Source organism: Hydra vulgaris, chromosome 15 (assembly GCF_038396675.1).
Source record: "Hydra vulgaris chromosome 15, alternate assembly HydraT2T_AEP".
Lineage (NCBI taxonomy): Eukaryota > Metazoa > Cnidaria > Hydrozoa > Anthoathecata > Hydridae > Hydra > Hydra vulgaris.
Window position 1 is genome coordinate 25878864 of NC_088934.1, and position 6967 is coordinate 25885830.

Consider the following 6967-nt stretch of genomic DNA (forward strand, 5'->3'; position numbering starts at 1 on the left):
CGTTGGTTTGTAGCAATCGGCATTGTACCAAAAACTTTCATTCATATATATATATATATATATATATATATATATATATATATATATATATATATATATATATATATATATATATATATATATATATATACACACATGAATAAAAGTTTTTAGTTGATTTTATTATATTATTTATAGGAATGAAAGTATTGATTGTTATGTCACAACGGATAATGCAATGGAGAAAAATTATTTACTAAGAAAGTACAATAGAAACATATGGTGAACAAATAAATGTTTCAGATAATGGAGTTGTTTCGAAAATATTTCTTTAATCAATAAGGCTTACTAGTTTTGTAAAGAAAATCAGTTTAATCGATTTTTAGTTTAAAAAGAAAAATGTTGAAGTTATCAGTTAACAAACTGACTTCAATCAAAGTTCAAATTGGTTTGTTCGAAGAGAAAAGTTACTGTGCAAATACCTACGAAAGAATAAATATTTACAAAGCTATAATTGGTAGGATATTATTTTGATTTTAAGTGTTAAAGTTTAATTTCAAGTATTTATTTCTCTTTAATGGCTGCCTGTTGAAAATAAATGAAATTAGTTAAATTCACAAAAAATAAGTGTAAAACTTTCCTTGAACAAATCGTATATTAAAATAAATCAGTTAACATGAAAATTGTAAACTTCAAGTATTCATATGAAATAATAAAAAGCAAAAATTTTCTTCCCTCCTTTCTCTACAGTTTTACTTGCTTGATTAAATTTAAATATTTTTGCATTTATTTTCTAGAATCGATTATGCGCTATGAAGCATAGCAACAGACAAGGAAACTCGATTAGTCAGATTCATGATTAGCTTGAAGCATGCACCTCATCGTTTAAATGGAGGTGAGCGGAAATCCTGAAAGCTTGAAAAAGAAGGTGAAGAAGTTAATAAAAGAAGGTGATAAAGAAAATCAAAAAGATGATACCTGTGAAGTAGAAGGTGACGTTGAGTTAAACGAAAACGAAGGTAGTTGCGAAAATGAAAAATAAATTACCTTCTTACCCAAACTTGTAAAACTTTTTAAAAAATTTATTTTAGTAAATTTTTTAAAAATATTATCTTTCGAAAACCTTTAAAAAACGTATCATAAGTTCAACGTTGTTTTTTTGATGTTTAACCAATGTTGATATTTCAATGCCGTTTTCTTGTTTTCAAATCAACGCCTAAATCAACGATTGTAAATCAACGTCAGTTCAACGTTAATTTATAGACGTTGAATTGAGCCCATGAGATGTATAGAGGTATAAGTCACTTTTTTCAATATTTTGAGTTACTGCCACCAATGGTTAGCATTTTGATTATTCTAACGGGTGATGCGGAAGTTATCGGACAAAATAAAAACGTCAATAACTTATTTATAAATAAAAAAACAAACTACTATTATATTTTTTTTAAATAAAGCATTTATCTTTTAATAAAAACATATTATTTTTTATATGAAAAAACACCACCATCTGCAATTGATCTCAATTTTGCTCTGACGCTTTTCATATGCGACTGTAAAAAGTTTAAATCAATTTCTTGTAGTTTTAGTTTAATGCGATTAATCAAAACTTGCTCTGTTGAAGCTTGCCAATCTCCCTCGTAAACCTTCTGTGCCAAATGTCCCTAAAAATTTTCAATTGGTCGTGCTTGAGGCACACTTGGGGGATTGGATTCTTTATCAACGTAATAGACATATTGGTCCATCCAATTTAGAGAATCTTTAGAATAATGAGAACTTGCTCAATCTGGCCAAAATAACTAGTTAAAGTCTCCATGATACTTGTGAATAAATGGAAGAAGTCGTTTTTCTAAACATTCATTAATATAGATTGATGAATAGATCGCTACAGCCTTGGAAGTGCGAAACAATGGCTCGGGCATACCACGGTCAGATATGGCTATCCACATTATTAATTTTTTTGGAAATTTATCTTTTCCTATAAAACGAACACTTTCTGGGCATGTCTTTTTGTTGTTTGTGTAGTATCCAGAATTTCCAGGCATGTTGTCCCGTGCAAAACCAAAGGATTTTTCGTCATCGATGACAAGAAGCGATTTTGTGTTATAGAGTTGGTTAACTAGTTTCCTGCTTCTTTTCTTTGCCTTTATTTGTTGTTCTATAGTGTATTTTAGAGTCTTTTCACGTTTTCTATATTTAATATTCATTTTTTTTAACTGACGACCAATTGTCGATTGATTTACACCGAATTTAATACCTATTTTTCTCTGACTGACCCCTTTTTGATTGTTGACAAGTCTCGTTAATTCGGCTTTCTTTTCTCTAGTCCAGGATGTCGGACGACCAGGGTGTTTTCTATCAGAAAACGATTGAACAGTTTCAAGTCTTTTTAGGTTATCATATATTGTACTTCGAGCAAATCCTTCCTTTTCAAAATGGTTTACGATTATTTTTTTTTTAATATTAGGTTTATTTACAAAAAACATTTTTAGCTTTTGAAAAGGTTCTCGTTCAGCTGCATTTAACCTCATTTTAAATAATTGTGTTTCAAATAATAAAGTTTATAATATACAGCTGTTTTTGTTCACAGCCATAGTGATATTAGTCAGACTTCTCAAAACTCGATATGAGTGACTTATACCACTATGCATCTCAGGGGCTCAATTAATCTTAAGATTTCAATCTCAATTTTTTGTTTCCAATCAACGTTTCCTCAAATCAACGCGTTTTCAACGTTGAATCAACGTCAAAATACTTGCTGGGATATATATGAATTATGTTTGTGTATCCTACAAATAGAGTACTCGGTGTTCTTAAATAACAGAGCAATAGTAAATTAGTAAAAACACTTATCTAATTTTTAGTTGTCTTCAACAGCATGTTTCACCATCAGTAGGTTCATCAGGAAGATGCCTCCTGATGAACGTACTGATGGTGAAACATATATATATATATATATATATATATATATATATATATATATATATATATATATATATATATATATATATATATATATATATATATATATATATATATATATATTGTATTACTTGTATATCTATTTATACTGTATTGTTATAGTTTATAAACATTGAATGATTAAACCTATTTTGTAAAAATAGACCAAAAACATTCAATACATAATAACAACTTAAAGTTAAACATTGCACAATGTAGCTTTTATTTTACGGCAAACTATTCAATGAACTTCCAAATCATATTACTTGAATTGGGAACCTTATAACGTTACTTTTTAGGTAAAAATGTGTAAAAAAATTATGATTTTATTCAGAATGCTCTTCAACTGCTGTGATACAATTTAAAAAAAAATTAAGTTTTAAGTTACTTTTTGGTAATTTGACATAAAATAAAGTTACTATAAGTTACATTTTGGTAAATATTTTTAAGTTACACTTTGGTAGTTTGACATAACGATAATTTACTATGATTTTGATGAACTCCGCGAAAGACTTGAATCCCCTCCCTCTTTCCCTCATACACACACATAAACAAACACCCAAACGAAGAAGAAGAAGACTTAGTGGTCTTATCACAAAACACTGCGAAAGAGCAGGGAGTTTACGGTTCTTTGCTTAACAATATTGTTTTTTTTAGTAAGAGCCGGCATCGAACCTCAAATATATTGTACTTTAAGGAAATGAGTAACGAAATATGAATTTTAAATGTTCATAACTTTCGAACGCTAAAAGATTATTTGATAGAATTAAAACCTGTCAACAAATTGAAAATTTGCATGATCGACGCCTTTGAAGCATATCTGAAATTGAAGTTCATTAATTGGAAACACTGCGGGATCATGTAGAACCTTTTTTTTTTTAATTTTGCTTTAAAAAGCGAATATCATGAAAAATGATTAAGTTTTACCTGATTTTAATTATGCTTTTATATATAATTACATTTTTTTACGAGGTTTCTCTTTAATTACATATTAAAAAACAATAGGGGAAGTGAATGACAGTCCCCGTAACGTTTGAATTAAAGTTATATGAAAATAAAAACGACATGTTTTTATTAATAACTAGTTTGAATAACCACATTATTAGGCTTTGAATTGCAAAAATTAAGAATAAAATTAAATATTATTTGAAAATGCTATTATACAAAAGTTATAATTAGGGAAAAAACGGTTGTGTCTCTATTGTAAGGTACCAACACACCCTCACAAAAATCGTTTGGGTTACACTTTACGTGGTACATTTTCTTTACATGTGTCACAGCTCTGTATATTAACTTTGTTTTACGTTTGCAAACTGTGCGTGGATTTTTTTTTTTTTTTTACTGTCTGAGTTTTTCCGTTTGGAATACTTAAAGTTTCCTCAGGTAAAGCTTTGTTTTTATAGTCATATCAAACTGTTTGGGCTTTTTTTTAGTTTTTAAAGCCATATGTTTAATATGGTGAACTGGTAATATAGCTGTTTTTTTAATTTTTTTTTACAACTTTAATATATTTACACTTCATTACGTTACAATTCTATCACATAATTTAATGCAAAGTATAAAATATATAACATGACATAAGAATATGAAATTATAACAAAATTAAGTTAAATTAATGTTTTGTATCATAAAAACTAATGCTTTTTGGTATAATAAATACTAAAAACTATTGTTTCTTCAAATATAAGCATATTGTTGTAAAGGAGACTCGTAGAAAACTATGAAATCTTATCATCGAGTACCTCTTTTAATGGTTAAATAAATCTAATTGACTTTTATATTTAGTTAAAAGTGGTTAAAAAATATACAGTCAGATACACATAAATATTTTAGTATAAATTTTGTTGTTAAGTTTAATACATGTCAATAAAATTGTTGATATTAAGTATGAAGTGTTTTAATTTTCTTTTTTAAAGGAGGCAGTATAATTCAACGCTTTAAGTTCTATATTTAGATATATAACACATCGCTCAATAAGTCCGTAGGATGACATATAGATGGCAACACAAATACCAAATCCGTATTGTTTTTAGAAAGTACCAACCTTCAAACGATATCTGTCAAAGTTTCATGACAATCGGACCATTATTTACCAAGTTAGTGTGTGAACGATTGAATCAACTTTTGTGAATTGAAAAAAATGGAAAAATCAGAATTTCGTGTGCTCATTAAGCATTGCTTTTTGATGGGAAAAAACACGGTGCAGACCAAACAATGGCTTGATAAGTGTTATTCGGACTCCTCTCCATCGAGGCAAATGGTTGAAAAGTGGTTTGCTGACTTTAAACGTGGTCGTACAAACACCGATGATGCTGAACGCTCCGGTCGCCCAAATTCGGCAGTTACTGAGGAAAACATCAAAAAAATCCATAAAATCGTCTTATCCGACCGCAAATTGAAATTGAAGGAGATTGCCGAGGCCATAAAGATATCAGAAGGCAGTGTGTTTACAATATTACACGAACATTTGGGTATGAGAAAGCTTTGTTCGAAATGGGTGCCGCGTTTGCTAACACCGGACCAAAAACAACAACGAATCGATGATTCTGAAGCATGTCTGGCACTATTTCACCGAGATAAAAGGATTTTTTGCGTCGCTACGTCACAATGGATGAAACATGGATCCACCATTTCACTCCTGAGTCAAATCGACAGTCGGCTGAGTGGACACCAGCGGGTGAAAGCCGCCCAAAGCGTCCAAAGACTCAAACTTCTGCTGGCAAGGTTATGGCCTCCATATTTTGGAATAGCCATGGTATATTGTTCATTGATTATCTTGAGAAAGGTAAAACGATCAACAGCGAATATTACATGGCATTATTGGAACGATTGAAGGCTGTAATTGACGAAAAGCGACCGCACATGAAGAAGAAAGAAGTTCTCTTTCATCAAGACAATGCACCGTGTCACAAGTCAATGAAAACAATGGTAAAAATGAATGAATTACACTTCGAATTGTTGCCCCATCCACCATACTCGCCTGATTTGGCCCCCAGCGATTATTGGCTGTTCTCAGATCTCAAAAGGATGCTCCAGGGAAAGAGATTTGGATCGAATGAGGAGGTCATCGCCGAAACTGAAGCATATTTTGAAGGAAAAGATAAATCGTTCTACAAACATGGTATCGAAAAGTTAGAGAAGCGCTGGAATGACTGTATCGCCTTAAAAGGAGACTATGTTGATGAATAAAATCAAATTATGTCAAAATGTTGTTGTTTTATTAGCTATCCTACGGACTTATTGAGCGATGTGTTATACATATAGTTCTATTTTTTAAGTTCTGTATTCACGAAATTTTACTAACTCTATCGATAGAGTTAGTAAAATTTTGTGAATACAGAACTTAAAATATAGAACTATATATATATAAATATAATATATGAGTACTATAAATAATGAAATATATGAGTACTATGATATATCATCGTACTCGGGCATTTTATTTATTGTGAATTAAGTACTCAATTAATATATTTATTAAAAAAAGAATTTTAAATCATTTTAAATCAATGTTTTATTTATTCCTTTTTTCTTGATTTTATTCTGCTCTAGCCAAACTTATTTCAATTTTTACTACCGTAAGTTTTTATTTATTTTACATTTTTTAAAGTTCTGTAAAGTTTGTATTAACAATTATAAATGGTTAGTGAAATACGATGTTGTAAATTCTTAGTTTTGATTGGTTTAACATCTCATCTTTGTTTTGCAAGTTAGAGTTTAGAAGCCATCGTTGATACTGGTAATATTATTTATTTTAAAAAAGTTCATATTGTAATTTAGGTAAAAGCTTATAAAATTTGACTCTTTTCAGACGACACAAATAGACGGAGATTTTTTTTGTTTGCTTGTTTGATTTTTTAGATGTCCCAAGAAGTCCTAACGGTCTTGTCACAGAGCACCGCGGAAGTGCATTTAACCAGGAAGTTCACGCCTCCTTTCTTACCGTGACGCGAAAATTTGTCCAGAGCTCGTTTCGAACCTGGATCTCCTCCTTATAAAGCAAGCGTTCTAACCACTGCGCCACGGCCGC